This window comes from Tinamus guttatus, unplaced genomic scaffold, assembly GCF_059628265.1.
Source record: "Tinamus guttatus ecotype Peru unplaced genomic scaffold, ASM5962826v1 Tinamus_guttatus_pri_ptg000171l, whole genome shotgun sequence".
Lineage (NCBI taxonomy): Eukaryota > Metazoa > Chordata > Aves > Tinamiformes > Tinamidae > Tinamus > Tinamus guttatus.
The window spans coordinates 1,172,741-1,194,702 of NW_028288705.1; positions in this window are offsets into that span (position 1 = coordinate 1,172,741).

The window sequence follows — 21,962 nt, forward strand, 5'->3', positions numbered from 1 at the left end:
TGAATTTTAAAAATGTGATTAGAATATTGCATGATATAATGGAAAACATAGAATAATATTGCAAAAGCATCAAGACATAATATTACCTGCATTTTGTTGCATGTATGTCCAGTTCATTATTTGTTAAACCACAGGGAAAGTGTCAAGAATGGAAATCTAAAGTTCAATCCTTTCTGAACATCTTAAACCGAAAGAATGTTGCTAAACATGTGTTCTATCTCAAGTTTCACACATACCATGTAAACATCAATAGTTGGAGTGGTAAACCAGCTGTTTTATTCCATTATCAGGTACATTTGGAAAGAAAGGTAGACTTTACTGTGGACAGCAAGATGATTTGTTTACTGTTTCTCTTCTGTTTCTCTCCCCTTCAGTACACACACAAAAAGAATCATCTAAGGAACTGCACAAACTTAAAGCACAATAATGACCTTGCATGGATGAAAGGGGACAGCAATATCCTTTTCTATTACTTCCAGAAATCTGTTCTATTTCGAACTATCAGCACCAGTTGAACAAACAATTTACGAAGAAAACACTAGCATAGTTTTGTGCTCTGGAGCTTTTCTATTATAACACAAACATGAATAGCTTATCTTAAGTTTCATTTAAGTGAGTCTGACAAATAACATTGTTTGTTCTCCCTATAGATCTTCTTAACTATCATACACATTCTAAATATATGCACTGCTTGACGATAAAGGTTGTTGAGCCAGCAGATTAAAATGAAGGGCCTGCCGAAACTACATGCAGTTTCTTCAAGGTTAAATGTCAACTATGCTTTCAGCTCTGCAGCGCAACTCTCATGTGTTACTGTTCAACATTTAAGAAGCCAAAAAGTTCCCAGAGCAACTGGCATATTCCAGAAATCAGCCCTTTTAAATTCATCAATCCAGATGAAACCTCCTATACCACCAGCCTCTAATTTAGGCTCAAATCTACACTTTCAAAATCCCCACCGCTCTTTCACCACCAAAGGCATTCCCAATACTACTATGTTGACAACAATGCTCTTCATATTCCCGGTTCTCCTTTGAAATTCAGTCTTCACAATGAAGAGAAGATAGGGGAAGAAGATACAGGGGTTCTGCACAACAACATGGAATGGGCTGTCTGGACAGCTTGCCTCCTCTATGCCAGCAGCAACTACGAAACTGCACCAAAAAAAAAAAAAAAAACAGCAGAACAAAAGCTAAGGAGGAGCATGAAGCTGAGGCAGCAAAATGGAGACCACTTTCCTGCCAGTTATTCCTCTGTCCATGAGCTAGGGTTTATGTTGCCTAGTTTACATTTCAAACTTGAAAGATGTATCATTAGTTCCATTAAAAACTCAATGTGACTTGCTTAATTTTTGGTAATTTCACCACACCTAACTGTTTATCATTGTTACCGCCATTGGTTCTTTACAGGTACATACCCCATTGGGCTGAAATATTCTAAGTTTTTCTCCAAGCTTGATTTAATATATATGTAATTTAGCCATCTGTAATAAAAATGGCTCATGAAAAATTACTTTTTCAGTTCTAATAAGTCCTCAGTATTTCTGTACAAATCTTAGGACTTTAATGTCTGGAGCAAATACTTTTAAGTATTCAATATAGACAACTCAAAGACTTTTTTTTATTATTCTTATGACAATTTATGCAAATTCAGCTGCATTAAGTGCAGAAAGTCACTGTCATGCAAAGAAACTATTTAGAAGCTTGCTTACTTTTTGTGTTTGAGTCCACTTCTACCCCTCACCCTCCAAAATACATCAATCCAAGATAAACAAGGCAGTATGCTTAACAAAAAGTTCCATCTCTATAATTCTATTCCTATGAGAAATATTCCACTTTCCTACCACTTTTCACTAAAGCCTGCCTAAATCCTGTAGTATACTTAATAGTCATTAAAAAAAAACTAAAAAATAGTACAGAACTTTTTTATTTACAGCCTATCTCTGCTTATACGTCAAGTATCAATCTCAGTTGAGCCAGACAAGACAGATATACCCTATGAGCAAGTAAATCCACACATATCTTGCCCAGTATAAAAAGCAATCCTGGTTTTAGACAGTAAGTAAAAAGGTTACACACAATATTTCTGGGAGAGCTGGAAATAAGATCCCTCAGCTGTACTTTTTCCAGAATATTTTAAATGGGCACTCTTAAGCATACCATCTGTGGAAAACACTTTCATTCACAACAACTTTTTTCTTTCTGAAGTGAGTTCTCACTTAACAGTGAGCAAGCAGAAGTTGGATATATTTCTGACACAAGACAACGAAGTCCATATTAAATATCTCACTTTCAACACTGATGAAAATCAGGAAAAAAATGCTATAAAATTGTTAGTATTATGCATTAATGCAAACATTAATGCATACATGTGGAAAAACTAAGCTGTCTTAAAAGTAGAAGTGCTCTTTTGGGAAAACAGCCATTGAGAAGAGAAATGGTAAACAAACAAAAACCCCACTAAACTTCAGTGTTATTAAAGATCATAGGTTTGTTTCAAGGCTTTTTCTGGATTCATATTGTTGCCTGGAGGCAGCAATAAGAAACCCTGCTGTGAAGGAGTATTACATGCATGGTAAGTGGAGAAGAGTTTTACTAGGAGTCATGCTGACAGTGTGTAAAGAACTACACTGTTGACACAGCACTCTTTAGCAGCCTAAATTCTGCCACTGTGAACAAAAGCTGATACTCTGACATATTTCAAGGTATCTAGCACTTATTAAATAAACAAAATCATGAATTAGCTTAATACTTATTCTATCATATTAACATAGAGTGAAAATTTAGAATAGCATTAGTTCCTAGGAAATATGTTTTTGTTTTAAGATGAGAGGATACAATTCAGATGATATACAACATTGCATACTGTAACAATCCAGTATAGAGGAAACAAAATTTCTTCATCCTTCCATCCGGAAAGAATGGAGATTTGATGGAGGTTGTCAAAACATTGCATCTTTTAATTATCTCTTTACTATCACATTTGCATTGCTAATTACCCAAATAATTTCCCAAGGAAGCTATATACAAGTCTTGTTTTATCTAATATTAAATAAAAGTGCACTACAAATAAATCAGTTGAAGGTCAGTTTGATACAACTCCATAGCTTCTAAAAGGACACTAAAACACTGCTGTAAAACTTTCAACAGTAGTCAAATGAAAATGCTTGATCCGATTTGCCTGATGTTACTCAACTACTTGTTTGAATTAAAGTAGTCAATAACTAAACATTCCCTGAAAAGAAGTATTATATTATGGGTTTTTTTGAAAAAAAGTATTATCTAAAGTATTATCTAAAACTGCCTACTATAAGCTCTGGAATCTTTCACAGGTTGTTCAAACTTGTCCTCTTCAGCCTACCTTGTATTTAAAAGTTGCCTTGGTTAACACTAATAGCCCACTCATTAAATACCACAGCCACTCATTTCATACTTCAAAACAGTCAAAAGTGTGATATGACAAAACTTATCTGCTGATGTGAAGAAAAAAGAACATAAGAAAAAAAAGTTGCTACTTCAAAACAGTCTGATGATAGTTTATCTTCTTAAATGCTAGCTTAAAAAAAAAAAAGTGTGCTGAGAATTTTAATTAGCTACAATGTTTAAATCTTCACATACCAGGTCTTTCAAAAAAGGTAATAAAGTCTCAAAGACTTCATTTATTAGAATCCAAAGCCTGCTTTTATGGATCTTTTTTTTCAGTGTGTGTCAGCGTGAGCAGGGGGGTTTGTACATTCAGAAGGACTCCTATTAGCCCTCCATTGGGCTTGCATTCCTTTCAGTAGGTTTAAAATAAATTAACCAAAGCCTTGAAATATTTTGCATTATGCAACCTGGAAATTAATATGTTTTAAGCCCTAAAGACCTGAACAAGGCCTGGCTGTTCAGTGTGCCAGCATACTAAGAAATAACTCTTAAAGAGGCAGTCCAGCCACTCTACACCTATACACATCAAATGCAAGTAGGCTTTCTTCATATGAAGGTTAGAAAATATTGCTGCAAAGTTTACAAGGGCATTAAATTATACTGGTAAAGATACCAGTATAAATCACACATTCATTATGAACAAAAGATGTTGGGGGGGTGGGGGTCCCTCAGGGCTAAACATTGTTTCAAATTTAAGCTTAAAAATTCACAAGGCACAAAATTCAAGCAAATTTAAAAGCGTATTGATGCTAGCTCATTGCACAAACACAATTCAAGATTTAGCATAAGAATTCCCCTGAGGTTTACAGAAAACAATTGAAGACTGAATTACAATTTTGGTTCACTGCCTCCTTCCAATCTACCTTGACAGGGATTACAGCTCCCCAGATAACCTTGTTGCTCCTGTAGTCCTTGTCCATGATATAAGGAATGAAATGCCAGCAGCCAAAACCTTCAATGTGTGGCAAGAATATTTAAAGGTTTTGTTTAAGCACAACTATGCAATAGATTGTGATAAAAGTAAATTTTTCACAAGTTTGATTTATTAAGATTATGTTACAAACAACTACAGATGAGATAGCATGGCCTTTAGCTACTTCAGGGACTTTAAGAATAATTGAATTTTAAAGATGCCATCCTTACTTTTAGGAATTTGCAATTATGATAAAACTTTATTTCATGAGTCCAAACAGCGAGTAAGACACATGGGAATAGAAGAGCACTGAACTTCAGTGTTCAAATATTCTACTTTTAAGGTGTGTGGGTGGAGAGTGTTCAATTCAACAAGATTTTTTTCTATCAGATTTCCACCAAGGATGCCACATGAAGTTATTTTACTTAGTCTTCTTTATTCTTTACTCATGTTAGACATCCGGAACAATGTTTCACACTGTTCTAAAGAAACATGTAGTCTATTTCATAACAAGACTTCATTGAGTCTATTAAAGAAATTATTGCTTTGAACTGATGATTAAAACAAAATCCTAATATTTTCAAATATCTTCAACTGGAAAAGTACAGGTGACTATAAGCATTTTCTCTTACACAAAGATGATGCATGATTTAAAGACTAGCAATTATGAAGTGTTTGTGAAACCTATAAATAAACAGTTGAGAGTCCAGTGGATGCTATACCTTCTACTAGAGAAAAAAAAAGGAAGAAAAAAGAAAAAAGTGTATTGTGAGATAATACTTGGAAATTTTATTATAAATAATCATTCAACTAATGCTGTTCAGTTCCAAAAGCCTCTCTAAAACCAGTTATTTTTACTACAAGTAATAATCTTTTTCCAGACAGTGCTCTTTTTAAGGCATGGCACTATTCTGACTTATTTTGGAAACTGCTTTACAACATCATCGCAGTTTTAAGCTTGATCCTGCAGACTACAGCACTGCAGTTCTTGCTACAACTTTAACTAGAGACTCTTTCATTCTTTGATTTAGACTAGAAGTACTTAATTAACTAAACTCAAGTAAAAAAGGATAACTATTTTCATGGTTTGTGAAGTCCTCTAAATCTATCTGCAAATACATTAAGGCAATATTTAATTTTCTTAATTTTTAAAAAAGTTGGCTACCATACAAAGTACAGTTTAAATTGTTTAAAACAAGTTCTTGCAAAGTTACTGCTGGCAAGGCTTCAATCATGGCATTTAAAGGGCGTTTAAAAATAAAACCCAAAGTAGATATTTTCTGGGGAAAAAAAAATATGTAAGTTTAACTGGAATGTCCATGAACCTGGTGTATTTAGTGTTTTTGAATGAATTTTAAATGTAGTCAATACAGCTATTAAGACAGCAGTAGTTTGTAATCAGAAGGTATTTGACTGTTCTCTTGCAAAAAGTTTACCCTTTAAAATATACTGTAACAAAATGGGTGTTTCAGTCACAGCTGTGAGATGCAGCCACATTTGTTATTTATTAAAAGCATAATGAGAACTGTAAATTATTTATCCTCCTCTGCTCAGTAGGTAACATTAACCAAGCACAGCAGAGGAGTGACTGCTGAGACAGTAATACGAAAGGCCTGATTTCAACCTACCCAAGAACTCATTAAAACCGACCTGCAGTAGGACTAAAACAGCAATAAAAATATTGTCGCAAGCAGGCCTAAGGGTCTGCCGCATATTTTACCCAGGAACGCAAATATTGGAGCATATAGCAGCGGCCAGTGCGTGCTGATGGACCGAATAACCTCACATCTGCTTCTGAGGTAGCCCACACTTGCTGATAGTCTGTGTAAGGCGCTCTGCACTCCCTAAAGCCCCGTTCTCGGGATTTTTCTGCGAAGCAGCTGCCTAGGAGCGGGCGCGACGCTCCGAGGGAGGACGGCGCGGCTGAGCAGGGCACCCGCGGGCACCAGCAAAGGCGCTGCCGGCACCGGGGGACGCCGCTCCCGGGCTCCGGCACTCACCGTGGCGGCTGCAGGGCGCCAGCGCGGCACTTCCCGCCCGCTCGTCCGTTGGGCCGGCAGCTTCCCCGCGGCGCTTCCCCCCAGCCCGCCCCAGGGACGGGACGGGACGGGACGGAACCGAACCAAACGGCGCGGCCCCTCCCCCCTCCCCCGCGGCAGGTGCCAGGCGCTCCCCTACCCCAACCCAACGGCCGCCGAGCGGCTCCCGGCTGCGGAGCCCGCCGGGGAGGCTCCGGTAACGGCGCCCTCCCGGGGCCGCCACTCACCTGCCCAGAGCCGAGCGAGAGCGGCCGCTACGCCGCGTCCCCCCACACAACCTGGCGGCGGGCGGGGGAGGCGCCGCCACTGCGCATGCGCCCGCGGGCGCACCGCCCGCGGGGGCGGGAGGCAGGTGCGCGAGGCCCCGCCCCGCCGAGGAGGGGGCGGTTTAACCGTCATCGCCGATGGGGGCTTAACCGTCCTCGCGGAGTATTTCGTTACTTCCATTTATTTATCTTCTCTCCTTCTCTCCTTCTCTCCTTCTCTCCTTCTCTCCTTCTCTCCTTCTCTCCTTCTCTCTTCCTTTTCTTCAGTAAATCCACAAGGCAATTAAAAGTTCTTTATTTAATAGATACACAGTAACAAAGTTACAGGACTACACAGTTAGAAACGAGAACATGAAGTATTAAGAGGATACTCACCCCCGTGATTTTCGTTAGTGGCACACATATTTCTCCAAATGAGGTCCTGGTGCTGTCTCATATAGGTAATAATTAAAGGCCCCACTGTAATATATATGTGCAGGAGTGGTACCACATAAAACAACTAAAGATTGCATGCTAAATAATAATAATAAAAAGCTTTGTTTTTCCAGCTCTACTAGTTAGTCCAATGAGATATTACTATTGTTTCTAATTTTGGCTTGCCTACGTCCTTAAACCATCATTACTGCAGCCCTGACAATCACAAAAATTCAGGTGATTTTCTCACTTTGTGGCGGTTAAAGTGTTGACTTCACATTTTTTCCCCCTTTTGAAGCCCCAACCTGTATATTGCTTTTGGTTTTTTTATGTCTTTAGAACCAGTAGTCAAAATGTCCGAAGGCTTCTATAAACAAGACCCTATTTTATCACTCTCCTGATTAGATGGCCAAGAATCAGGCTTCAGACGACAGCAATATTGGCTGTATTATTGCTAACATTATTGTCCAGGGCAGCTGAACTAAGTGCTGCAGCAGTGAGTAAAAAAAGAAGCAAAAAGAAGAACAAAAATAATGTAAACAAGACCTTGTCCCATTCATCAGTCAGGGAATCTAGGCCACATTCCTGTCAATTATTGAAACGTTAATTATCTTGACAGCTTTCCACTGAGTGAGAAAGAATCCCGTTTGACGAGTCCTGCAAGACTTAGCCATGGACAAATATTGCTCTTGACCATAGCTTACACAAAGCAAAAAGTTCACTGAGGACAAATATGGCAAAGGGGATGTCAAAGGACAAAGATGTCAACGTCATTACCTACTACCTATAAATAGTGGTGTCTATTAAAATGCACTTCAGTACCTAAAGCTACACTGACCACAGATTGTGAGGGAGCAGTCAGGCAGTAGGAAAGTGACTACTTAAAATCACCATCCACAGCTTTTCTGAAAGTAATCTAAACCCAAGAAACCAGGCAGAGCAGAAAGTGCTGTGTTTGAATAAGTGTAATTTGAAGTTTGTTGTGAAAAGTCTCTGAGCAGAGACGTTCTGTTTGAAGAGCTACTGTCTTGGTCCTTCAACCAAAAAAATGCTTGATTTGCTAATATTGACATGCAATAGAACCCAGTGAGTGCTACAGATTTCTGAAATTAGAGGGAACATTAGAAAGCTCATTAAGAACGTGCTTGCTAAAGAGACCTGACAAGTGGAATCAGAAGATGGAAACAATGTATCAAGCCCTAGTAAACTGACAGGAGTCTATAATTAGGTCTGTAATCCTATAGTTCTTAATCCTGTACAATGACTATTTGCCATGACAGTCTGCTCTCCTAACCAGACTAGACATCTCGCATTTTGAGAAATAAAAGGAATACAGTTCTAAAGGCATTGCTAAAATTAACTGATTTATTTTGTCAGAGTATTCTTTTATTTTGCAATCTTTAACACTTTGAAAAGTTAGCAAAAAGCTACAGAAAATATAACTGACATGGTTAAAATTAGGAGTTGAAACAACTAGATTTTAATTCAAATATATTAATCAATGTTAAAGAATATGTTCAAAAAATATGTATTTTCAATGAGTACTTTTAGGCAACCCTTGGTTCCTTCCCCAGCTACACATCAGCATGAGGGAACTGTAAGAGCGGAGCCACTCCTCCGTGGTGGAACCAAGGGTGGGCCACCAGCAAGGGCACAGTCACACATAAGGCTGGGATGGTGACAGCAACAGACTCTATTGTTCATCTAGTAACCATCAGACCAGGCAGCATGTTGAATCAAGTCCAGGAGTCACCCAAGAAGCCCAGCAAACAACAGCAGAAGATAGGACCGAAGACAAAAGCACCTATAATACAGGTCTGAGATGCACCCATGATGCACCCATGAGGGAAAGAACAGACAGGCTCAACCAAATCACACCTCAGCAAACCCTGCAGCCCCAAACCCAGGCTTAAAGGAAGCCCCTGGAGCCCCTTACCAGGACCCAGGAGAGGCTGGTCAGGGCAAACTAAGGCCCATCAGTACCCTGGCAATCTGGGCATGTGATCAGGCAAACTAAAAGTCCTTTTGGGGTAAAAGAAAAAGTCCATTACTGTTCTTCTAAATGAGCAAAGTCACAGATACCAGTACACAGTGCTGTACAATTTACACCTTTGATGGAATAAAATATGCCACAGATGCTATCTCCGAATAAATAGACACAGTCTGACAGAACTATTCAACAAAATTGTCCAGTATATAAAATTTGGAGGATGGAATGTGCTGAAATCGTATTGTTTCCAACAACCACTAGTATTTGCTGCTCCCATCAAATCTATTCACTGAACTTTTTGAATCAGTCCATGGGTTCATTTCGAACTCCCTTGGTGTGGTTAGATGCCCTGAAATAGAAAATCTCCTTCTCCAGCTACATAGAAAGCTGCCTCAGCTACATAGAAAGCTGCCTCCTATCTTGCCGCAGTCAGTCTCAGGCTCAGCTCAATCCATACGCTGATAGCTGACAGCCTCATTTGTGTAGCTTCTGCCTAGACATACCAGTGCAAAATGTAGTAAATGTTGTCGCAAATATATTCCCTCATTGCACAAAGTCCCTCTCACTGCAGTACTCTTGTCTGCCCAAGGCCTCTAGTGCATTTAAACCATCAGCGTGAGAGAGCTAGTCTCCAAATTCAGCTGTATCCTTCCCTAATTCCACAGGACTATCGATTTCAGAGAGGAAAATCTGCCTCAGTGAGGAAAAAGTGCAGGGGACAGAGACATGTCACAGGGGCTGGGCCCACACCAGAGCAGTCACCTCTGCTAAAAGTCAGGAGTAACTGCAGGACTTCAAAGAAAAGATGTGCACTGTCTGATCTGACTTCCTTTTACTCAAAGTTTCTCACAGACACGCACGCCAGCCAAGCAAACTGCTCTTCCTGCAGGCTGGGAGGAATGAGAAGAACGGGGTGGCTGTTTTCTCAGCTGAAGGTGCTGGAGTGTGTGGTGGGGGAGGACGCCAAACAATTTCCCAGATGGATAGAGCAGATAAGCTTTGAACTCTATTTTCTACTTCCTGGAGCTACTTCTTGCTTGTTTCTTTTATTAGCTTTTATTATTGCACAAACTGTAATTATTACCCACTGTCAAGAAGTATGTTGCAAAACAACCAACTCAAGCCAACTGAAGGATAAATCTATTAATTGAAGTCTTATCTGCATACAGGACAGTGAAAAGAAGCCAAAAATTGTTCCACTCTGCACATATAAGGAAACTAAGGTACAAAGACTATAAATCTTATCTACACTAAAGTGTTTTTTTCTCTTCTGCTGGTTCAGATGAACGAGCACTAGCAAATTTGGGAACCATAGCATAGACAAGGTTTCCTCAGTCCGGCATACTTCATCAGCATTTTAGCTAAGCTTTTGGAAAGCAAATGTAATTGGTACATTGGTATAAATAAGCATCCAGCCATGCCTTAAAACCACAGCTCTTGTCTTTTTACTGCTCCTGATTTAACTCATATAACATTAAAACCAATGAGGCCTTATTTTTCTTCAAATTTATCCGCTAAAAAAAACCCTCCGGAATAAGACCATGTAGAGAGGAGTGATGCTAAATACTCCTGACATATAGCCTGTTTCTCAAAATTGCTGGTAATGGAAATTCCACAGCTAAGCAATGTATTTAAGTGCTCAACTATGCTTAGAGTCAGAAATATTTTCTAAAGTCCAACATAATCTCCTTTGCTGGAGACTAGGACAAGAAGTAATGAGCTTATACCCGTGGATGCCGGGAGCAAAGGTCTTTGGCATATTTGAAGACATCGTCTACCCTTCAGTTTCCTCGAAGACTAAACACAGTTATTTTAATCCTTCCTCATAGGTCACAATTTTTAGACTTCCTGTTGTTTCTATTGCTCTCTCTGGGCTCATCATGCTCAAGCCGAGGCACCGTGCTCCAGATGAGGTCCGAGCAGCGCTGGCTTTAACGTATCACACACCCACTTGTATTTCCCAGTAAAAGGCGGGCGGGGTGGGAGGTTGTTCTCCTGTTTGCTGTGGTGGTAGCAGAATGCTCTTTAACCCTTCTTTCTCCAACTTTTGCTTGTGCCTTCTCCTGTGAACTTGTTTCTAAGTCCATTGATTCTTGCTGGACTCTAATCCGGTTCTGAAGAAATGCTTATGGCCCTTTATGTCTAACGAATTTAATAAGCATGCTCCCTATGCCATCAACCAAGTTATTAATTAAAGCATTATCAGAACTAGGATGATCCCCCTGACAAAAGTTGCTTTACTTTATCAAGAAGTTACTCAAAACCATGCTTTGCAACACATTTTTAAGGTCTGTGACTACTTTGCAGTAGTTTATGCTGGACATTTCCCCTCACTTCTTTATGAGATGTCATAGGAGGCACTTTCTAAATCCTCACCAAAGACTATCTATATCACATACATTTTTTCGTTCCTCTTTATTTTGGACTGACTTTAAGTGATTTGCTCAAAGCACACAACAAATCTATCATAGAACCCAAACCCATAACTAGTTCAGTCCTCTCCTCTTTCACACTTATCACTCTACTAAATCAGCGTAAGAAATAAGAGCTTAAAATGATGTCTTAAAAGTGAGTGTCCGTTAAAGGCATCTATTAAATATCAAGATTTGAATTATAATTTTAAAGAAATATTGAGGAAAGAAAATCCTTTTAAACACAGCATGTGCCCAGTCTGTAGAGCCCGTTGGCTCAGTATACCAGGAGTAACAATTTTTTAGTTGCATTCAGAAGAAAAGACCATTTTACCTTTTATATGTCTAGTTAGAACCCAGACTAATTAGAAAAGATACAAATTAATAAAGAATCTCAATCATAATTGATTGTCATCAATTATCAATGATATTCATTGATAATTGTCAATAATTCCTTGATCAATTGTCAGTGATGTTCACTGATATTCACTGATATTCATTAATATCACTGAGAGTACAAGGCAGCTATTAACCAATAAGGGTTAAAAAAAATTCCCCTCTAAGCAAGTTAGCTCCTGATGGTCCACTTTGACCAAAAGACTGATTCTGCATTTGTTATAAAACAAATATGGCTTCTAGATTTTTTTGGAAGATGTTTATAAATGTAAAATAATATTAAATGGAAGAAACAAAAAAGCTGCAGTGGTCTAACCAACTTATGTAAGGATGGACATGTGGTTTCATTTATCTTTAGAAACAAGCCAGGGACGGATCCAGAGTATGAATAAAAATAGAACAACATGTTCATCTCTAGTTGGAAAGTGGCATGGATGCCAAACCTGGACTCAGAAATCATAAAATCGAAGTACAAAATGCATTTTCACCTTAAAATTAACCATCCCCTCAAAAGCCAAGTTTGCAATTCTGACAATTCTGTTCCTAAAATGGTAAATCCTTTTGCCTGAGGAGATTCCAGAAGTGGCTTCACCACATGCTCCCAGTGATAACTGGGAGTGATAGGGCTGGGTTTCAGGAACCCTGTTTTATTCACAAGTCTGCTGTGGATCTGGATAGCTTTCTTGTGCCTTAATTTATCCATCTCAAAACTGATATTCATGAGACTTCTCCCTCTTTCCCGTAGCATGCAGTCACGTTATAAAGTTTAAATGCTAAAATTTTATACAATTGAAAATTAAATTAAATTAAATTAAATACCCAGAGCAGATCCGACTGCACAGGAGCAAGGCAGGACTTTTGTTACATCTCCCAAACCTGAGCAAAGGGCTCTCTGAAGTGCCAGTCCTCCCAACAGTCCTGTCTCCGCCAGCATTTACAGCAGCATTGCCATGAGACGAGTCGTACCTGCAGTTCCCATGGCAAGAAAAGTCTTCTCCCACCTCACTAAAATGCTCAGAGCAAGGATTTACCCTGGGCAATGGAAAAAAGACATTCCCCGGTCAGCACACGTAGGTGTGCATACGGGTTCTGGGTCACGTGCTGGGGAAACAGCTTCCTAACAAGCTGTGCCCCTTTTCCAGGCCAGGTCATGGTTTGTTTTATCCACTCTTGGCTCACAGGCTAAACCTCGTTTCTGGGGGAGCAACAAGGCTTTTGATCAGAATGCATATTTTGATAAGCAAGGTGCATCTTTTGCAAAGACTTCCAAGGCTATTCAGGCCTTTCTTTTAAAGGGAAAATTTGCAGAAAGCAGAGAAGGAAAGAACTGATTGCAGCACAGAGTGGAAATGATTGGGCTACTCATGCCGAGAGAAAAAAGACAGGCTGGCTGTGTTTATTTGTGTGGCTTTGCTGAGGGCTCTGCTCCTTCGCCTAGGTGTGCCTTACTCTTGGTGCACAGCAGGGCAAGCGGAGGGTGGAGGGAATTGCTTGGTGCCGAAGTGTGCCAGGGAGGAAAGCCGGGACTGCCTTGGCCTTGGGCACAGGGCTGGCAGAAACCCCCGGGCCGCTGAGTCCAGTCCCTGGTTCATCTCAGGGGCTGTTTTCCCTTACCAATGATACACTCCTCATGTGTGTCTCAAGTGCCGTTTTTAATAACAGTAAATAGTTTGATTTTTTTCTCTCTCTCCCTTTTCTTTCCTTAAGTAAAGTCAACTAAATAAGAAAAGTAACTCTTATGAGTTACTCTTTTTACAAAGAGAAACTGATGGTAATCGGCCACCCCAGTGCAACCCTGTTAATGTATAAATACCAGAAATCCTGTTTTCTCAAGCGCAGTGACACAATTCCAAGTGCTTTTCAGACAACACAGAATACAAAATAACTTACCTTTTCTAAACATTTTTTCCCCTGCAAATGCTTTTCTGTCTGTTCTTTTCCCCCAGCTTTCCTTTGATTCTGTTTTGTCCCATCTTTCCTTTCTCCTGCATGCAACTCTCTCTGCCCAAGAAACAGCTCAACAAAATCCTCCTTCCCTATAGTCCCAACTGTGTTGGGGTGGGCGGTGACATGTCCCTACATTTTGGTTTGAGGTTCCATTTAATTTGAATGCAGACAAATTCTAACCTGAACGAAGGGTACAGTTTCTGCCACTTGTTTCAGCAGGATTTAATCACACCTGAAACATTGGAATAAGGTAAATCTCTTTCCATCAGTCATTATTGTACAGTATTATCTTTTTAAGGTCAGACACTAATCTAGATTTCCATTCTTACAGATTTTTTTTTTCATATACACAATTCACAGTATATTCGTATGGATAATTTCTTAAAAAAAAAAAAAAAAGCCAAGCAGTTCTCATAATTATTTCATGGTAAAAGCAGAATGATTCAGTTCTACTGTTATGTACATTGTGCATTATTATATATTATTATTTTTTCTTGAAGGAAATAAACAAGCAGTTTTCATTTGCTGCTCTCAAAGATTTAAGAAAATACTAAATTCACAAGAAATAGTAGTTTCACTAAAACCCAGCTTCTTAATCCATAATCCACAATCAGTTTATAATGTTTCTCTTGATACTTTAAAAATCTTCACTAAGGACACAAAAATGCCTGTTCTGCAAACAAAAATTCAATATTCACTGTAAAGGAAGTAAAAATTCTGATGTTCTTATAAAGGAAGTATTGACACAGAATAATATCCCACTCTCATATCTTACTTAGTCATGAAGAAGCACAGGAGGCATTAACATACGTTAAAAAGCACAGAGTATACATTGGCCTTCCACTATAGTCCACTGTAATACGAAATTCTGTTAAGATAACTTCTTTGCTAAAAAATCAAAGTGATTAGGCTCTCATATGATCCAGTGCACAAAAAGGATGACTTATGCAAATGCATATAGCAAAAATAGCAATGCAAATAGCAAAAAGCTGCATTCTTAGGAAGCAATGAAACTATCCAGTAGTCCTTATTTACCATTCACCTTTCTCTTAAGCTAAAGCTACATTAGCTTTCCCTAAAGCTAAAGCTACATTAACTAACTTGCACAGCCTGTTCCAGGTTAAAAAAAAAAAAAATCAAGAAGTGCTTTTGAGAAGTCTTAAGGCGGGAGAAAGTCATCCCAATCGGTCCATGTAGTGGCTGTTGTTCCTGGACAACCCATCTCCAGTCACTTTGTTGATTCCATCTTTCCTCAGACAACTTCCATGCCTTGACAGTTTGTTTTCCTGCCTGTGTGCCTTACGGGGACAAAAGGATTGTCGAGGCTACTAAGAATCACAGCAATGATCATTCTAATACCCAGCTCAGGGCTGCCAAATCAAAAGTGATGTTTATTTCATTACAAGGAAATTGCAAAACAAAGTGTTTCTGAATACGCTTTTACAGTGCTCTAAGAATTAATCTCTTGCAGGCTTTATCCTGCAGACGGAATTCATTTGTAATCCTCAGAAGTGTTCTGCCATGTGACTTCCAGAGATAAAGCAGCCTACTTTAAAGGCTATTTCCACAGCCTACCCTGAGTGATGCTACGTACGGCAGTATCTCTCTCACTAGATTAACTTTTAATTATTACAATTTCTCTCATGAAAGAGACTCTCATGAAGGACAGCAGCTCACTACATGTTCAATCTAAGGTCAGAGGACATTTTATGTTAATTTGCTCATCTGTTAATTTGTTTAAAACAGGAATTCCAGCAGCAAGTGGCAGTAAGTATTAAAATAAAGCAAAAGCACAATATATTCTAGCCTGAGAAAATCTGACGGCAGGTTCTTAATGTGACCCTTTTACCAACATTTTACTTAGGCACTTCTTTTAAGCGAGAAAACTACTTCATGTTGTTCAAACCACATTTTATCCTAGTTATTACGGCATTTCTTTGGATACTGGCATTGTGCGTTCTTGCTGTAACTACTGCAACTTCACTAACACACAACATGAATAGTCCCTGCTCCAGAAATCTTCCAATCTAAGTGAGCAGAAAAATCAAGAGAATGGAGGAGGAGCAGGAAGCACAAAGCATTAACTTGTATTTGGTGGCTTGCTACAATCCGTCACACTATGTTGTTAAACACCCCTTAATGACTTCAGCAGAGCCCTGTCTAGTTGCATCATGCTAAAATGCTTTTGTCTCTGGGTGATTTACATGCGCCCAGAGCCTAGAAAGAAAGCCTATAAATGCAAAATAAACCAATAGCAGTGAGCACCATCAGTGGAGCTATATGAACACAAAAACTTCTCAAACTCGTTTTGTGGTTAGTGAAAGAATAGTGAAACAATCATCTCCTCTGCTGCTACTGGGTAATGACACAATAACTCTAAGGACACCCCTCAGGACCTTTGCAACTCCATCCTTCTCAAATACCTTTCAGGATTAGTGCATATTAAGAAGAATTTCCACATGCTACCTGGCAGATGACACCTGTTAAAACACAATCGCAAAGGTGTGATTATCTAAAATGAAGTGTTACTTACTATGTCTTGATAATATCTGGATTAACTTCCTTATTAATATTCATAAAACTCCTTACAAATATTAAGTGATATGTGGGATGTGCAAAGTTAATCCTTAAACACCTAAAAGTGAAATCAATACTTGTTTTAGCGAATGGAGAGCTCTGGAATTCTAGCAGTAGTTTGCAGGTCCTTGTCCAGTATTATGAGATTTTAAGAGTTCGCTCTAAATCTTTATTTGCTGCAGTAGTCTCATCTAATAAATGTCATTACCACCCATATATCTTACAGTGACATCCAGTCACACAGGAGGGAGGAAACAATAAAAATAAAAATCCCTGCAGAAACTGATCTTTTACTTCCTTCAGATATGTATATATAAAAAATATATTTAAATTATTTCATTGTCATGTACTTGTCATCTTCCTGCAAGCTAGCTAGGTGACACCCTGTATGAACAGGTCTTCACTAAATAATCATTAAAGGGCTCGAAGAGCCTTCGGATTACCCGGGTGGTTTTGGGTATGTATTTGGGATGTATTTGTTCAATAAATCTGGCTGAACGAAAGGAGAGCATCGGGTATTTATCCCTGGGAAAACCTGACCACTGCTGGTTACTGCTGCCACCTCCAGGGAGGCAGGGCCACCAGTGGTGTCCATGAAACTGTCCCCTTCATCCTGCTGCGTGCCAGCTCTGGTTTTTCTCCCCCAAAATGCTGCGGGGCACCCTGCCCCTCGCCAGCACCACACTATGTTCTCTGCTTAGCTGGATAATCGCTGAAGAGCTGTACATTTGCTCGAACCTCCAGCAAGCATTTCCACACAGCAGGATTGTGGTGGCTCTGCCAGCACCGCCCAAAAGTAAAGGAATGTGTCCATTGTTGACCAAAATTTTCTCATAACCCCTAGTCTTAGCTGACGACGCTGAAGTTTTTTGTCATAAGCCATCAAAAAGGAGTTGCTCTCGTTTGCAACCTCCTCCAAGCCCCCTGTCTTTATCCTCTGCCCGTAAAGCAGAAGGCAACTCCTAATAACATCTTGCCGAAAGGATTTTTGCAGACCCCTGTAGCCAGCACACAGTGGAACTGGGGGCAAAGGGATTATCGCGAGGGCTTTCGCAGCCTTGCTGTAATAAATGAGCCTTGAGAGCCCCCAGCCAACGTGCTGGTAGTGTCCTGGATTAGAAAGACCAATATATATGGGAAAGCACACTCTAAATGTAACATTGCCTTAAAATTTACACTGCTCTGCACTCATTCTTGCTGGCACAATACTGGCATAAGACTAGACAGGAAATAAGTTCATTAACTAGGGATTTTGCAGCAGTGGGTACAAGGCCTCAGTCTTTCCCACTTCTTCCACAATTCAGATGGATAAAGGCAACCCATGCGGCCAGGGGCAACTTAAAACATGAGCAGTATTAATGGCGAAAGAGCTTGCCAGCCAAGGCAGGGAAGCAGCAGAGCCACTCCACAGCCTTTGGTAATGGGTCTGCATGAGCAAAGCGGCGAAGGAAGAGGGAGAGATGAGGCCATGGCCCATCTTTGGGAAGCATCTCCTGGCACATGGAGGCCGTGTGTTTCTTCCAGGCCAGGTCCTGGGATGCTGAGCCAATTCGTCGGCTTATTTCCTTTCAGGCCTAGGTTTTAATTAAATAAGTGCTCTCAGAGAGCTTTGTACCTTCAACTGGGCAGAGAATTGATTAAATCCATATATATCTTGTTACTCTTCCCACCCCCTTCTTTCTTTTTTTATTTATTTATGTTGCAGTCACATTATTTCCTTCTCCGCAGAGACTTTTGTCAACATTATGTGATGTTTCCTGGGCTTTCGCAGTCTATCACCTTTGACAACCGCCGCGTAGTGCCCTGAGTCATCGCAGACAGACTGCAGCCCCTCGCGCAGAGGGGAAGGATGTTGCGTGCAGACCCAGTGAGGTGAAAGGTTCCACGAGATTTAAATGTCGCCTCAGGAATCAGATCACTGAATCTGATGGGACTTTGGGGAGTAGCGACTGCCCTTATCTGGAGGAATGTGTGGCTTTTGCAGCATATGCAGGAGACCTGATTCCCCAGTGCAAATCAGCAGCACAGGGAGAGCTGCTCCGGGGCAGGGGAGCAAGGTGCAGCCAAGGCACATTCCCAAATCCAGGAGTCTGGGAGTGTTGCCAGCTCCTTCCATTCACAGGCAGCCCATGGTCCTCACTGATATGTCTTCACAGGGCCGCGTCTGGAGAGACCGTGGAAAGAACACGCGTGTTACCCGTGAGTCTGCCCCGTTTTGGGGACAGGAAGGGAGAAGGGAAGGCAGGGTGCGCCGGCCACGCCGCCGCGAGCCTCCTCATTCAAATGAAAGGGGTCTTGCTGGCGGCAAGTGCCGAGGTAATTATAGAGCCCAAAAGAGCAAGATCAGCAGCTGCCGCCACCGCCGCTGCTTGTGTTTGTGCCCGGCGTAGCTGACGGGCCAGAGGACTTGGCAAAAACACGCTCCCAGAAGTGGAAAGACATTTAACCCCTGTCCTTGTCAGTCCAGAGCTGCCGGGGCGCTGCGGGAGCGATGCCCTGACGGTGCCGGGACGAGCGCTGCGGGCCCCGAGGCTGCCGTGCCCGCGGAGGAGGAAGGCTCCGGGATTCGTCCTCGTGCTTGGGCTGCCAGGTTAGTGGGTTCACAACGCGCTTAATGTGTTTTGGGAGCCGACTTAACACCAGCCTCCCTCCCTCGCACTGCCTCGCTCGCTTTCTCTAACACTCCATAAAACCATAAATAAAGTCAAACAATGGCAAGGGCTCGTTCTATACAGAGGCATTATTTATTCATATGTGCTGTAATGCCTCCTTAATGGTCAATTAGGGAGCACTGATTGCTGTTATTTTTTACTGCGGTTTCTCTCTTAATAGTAATGCATCCTGAAATCCTCAGCTGGGCAAAACTCCCATTTATGATCAGACTCAATATTAATAGGGGAAATATATATATATATATTTAGGCATTTATACTTAGCTGCCTTGATGATCTTAGCAGAAATGAGGAGTGCTATAACTAACATCTCACCCCATGCTTGAGCAAGTCCAGATAGAGAACAGGCACAGAAGAAAAGGAGAAGGAATGCTGCGGAAAAGCAATGCAGAGTCCCTGCATGTGACAGGAAGCCTTGGCCCTATATCTGCCGAGGAAGCTAAGGGCAAGGCGATTAATAGGCGAGTCTCCCATGGCACCAGCGACCGCGGGCTCTAACGCAGAGCCCTTCGTCCTTGCGCGGCCCCGGCCAACAGGCGAGCCAGGAATGTGCTGGGGGGCATCGTCCGACGTTGCTCTTCCTGCCAGCCTCTCTTCTAGCCTTTTAATTTCCTGTGACCATGAGTAATGCTGGAAGGACTGTCCAGCTGCCCGCGAGCCAAGGGCCAGGGACCACCGTGTGAGCACCGAGCACGTGGATTTATAGCAACTCCCCCAGCTCTGGGGGTTTTATACCCAAGCGGCTGTAGTTGTTTGCAGAGGGGAAATCAAGCAAGTGCAAAGCGAAGCTTGTGCTTGCTGTGTTGTTAAATACAACCAGACGGGCACATTGCTGCCTTTCTAAGCTTCACAGTGTTTAAAGGAATTTTAGATCACCTAATCTGACTTCCTGCGTATTTTGGGACATTACCTTTCACCCTTGGCTTCGTGTGAACCCCAAGCTAAAGTGTCAATAGAACATTTTGCCGAGCAGCAGCAGGCTAAAGCATAGTGCCTCCCAAACAAGGAGAGGAAAGAGAGCAAGGCATCGAAGCCTGAAAGTGCTGGGGCAGCCCCACTGCTACCTGCCCCCTTCAGAAACAGAGAGCAAAAGCTGCCGTCCTCCAGTGCCCCCCAAGCCAACGTGGTTTTCTTGCACGGTGTCAAGTAAAGCACTGAGAGAGCTGGCAGGGCCTGGCTGAGCAAAGCGCTGCCCCTGCCGCAGGTGAATCGCGCTCCATGGGAGCAACTCCTCCCTCTCGCAGCCCAAACTGGGGGAAAATGCTCCTAATCCAGAGCCCTGTTAGCAGCACAGCTCCAAGACTGTGGCCGGACTCCACGCAGTGGGCATTTCCAGAGAGGATTTGATACATCTCCGTGAAGCCTCCCTCCCCTGGCGGGAGGAAGGCTCCTTCCTCAAGCCCGTAGGCTTCACCGTGCTCGGTGAGATGCAGGTTTGGTTATAGCCCCAGTCCTCCTGCAGAGCTGTGAACATCACAAGGGCCTTGCAGCGAATCTCGCTCTCCTCATAGCCCATGGAGGAAGGGGTTGGACGGCAAGTTTCACAGCTAAACAGCTTCCAAGGCCAGAAGTGATCAGTAAGATCATAGAATCACAGAATGCTCAAGGTTGGAAGGGACCTCTAGGGATCATCTAGTCCAACCTCCTGCACACGCAGGGTCACCTAGAACACGTGGCACAGGGCTGCGTCCAAGCGGGTTTTGAAGATCTCCAGAGAAGGAGACTCCACAACCTCTCTGGGCAGCCTGTTCCAGTGCTCTGTCACCCTCACTGTCAAGAAATTTTTCCTTAAGTTCATGTGGAACTTTTGGTGCTTCAGTTTCCGGCCATTTCCCTCTAGTTCTGTCAGTGGCCACCAGTGAAAAGAGGCCAGCCCCATCCTCCTCACTGCCTCCCTTGAGGTACTTATAGACACTGATCAGGTCCCCTCTCAGCCTTCTCTTCTCCAGACTGAACAGGCTCAGCTCCCTCAGCCTCTCCTCATAGGGCAGATGTTCCAGGACCCTGATCATCCTCATAGCCCTGCACTGGACTCTCTCCAGCAGCTCCACATCTTGTACTGTGGGGCCCAGAACACAATACTCCAGATGCGGCCTCACCAGGGCTGAGTAGAGGGGCAGGATCACCTCCCTCGACCTGCTGGAGACGCTCTTCTTAATGCACCCCAGGATCCCATTGGCCTTCTTGGCCACGAGGACATACTGCTGCCTCATGGTCAATTTGTCCACCATGACACCCAGGTCCTTCTCTGCAGAGCTGCCCTCCAGAAGGTCAGTCCCCAGCCTGTACTGGGCAGGACCTTGCACTTGGCCTTGTTGAATTTCATGAGGTTAGACGCTCAGGCCAACCCCAGATGTGTGAATTTCTCCAGCAGATTTTCTTTGAGAGAATTACCTATTCTCATCTTAGAGATCCTAAACTGCAAGGAGTCTGCCCTGTCCGAATATTGGGTTGCTGCCACAGGTAGGAATTGATGTTTCCCTTCAGACTGCGCTTGTCTGACTCCTCCTCTAGCCGTTGCACCCTGTTCTGCTGGGGCATGTGGCACCAGCCTTCTCACTATCAAATATCCTTTCTCCTTGTAAGTTCCTGCTCAGAGGAAGTTCCACCGGAGGTCTCCATTACAGACTAGATATTACAGGGGAGAGAGGTACAGTTTTCCCTGCCTGACCTGAGCACGTATTTTCCCAACACTGATGAGCAGGGTCTAAAGGCAGGGACAGCTATCCTAGGAAACACGCTGTAGCAAATTTTTTTTTTTACCCAATTCCTCCTCTCTAATCCAGCCACTTGCTTCTCCCCTTGTTTCTAAAGGGCTGTTTCAGCCAGAGAGTGGAAATCTCTGCCTCTCTTTTGTTAGATGTTGCCTTCTGACCACAGGCTCACTAGCAGACAGGACTGCGCTCCCGCACG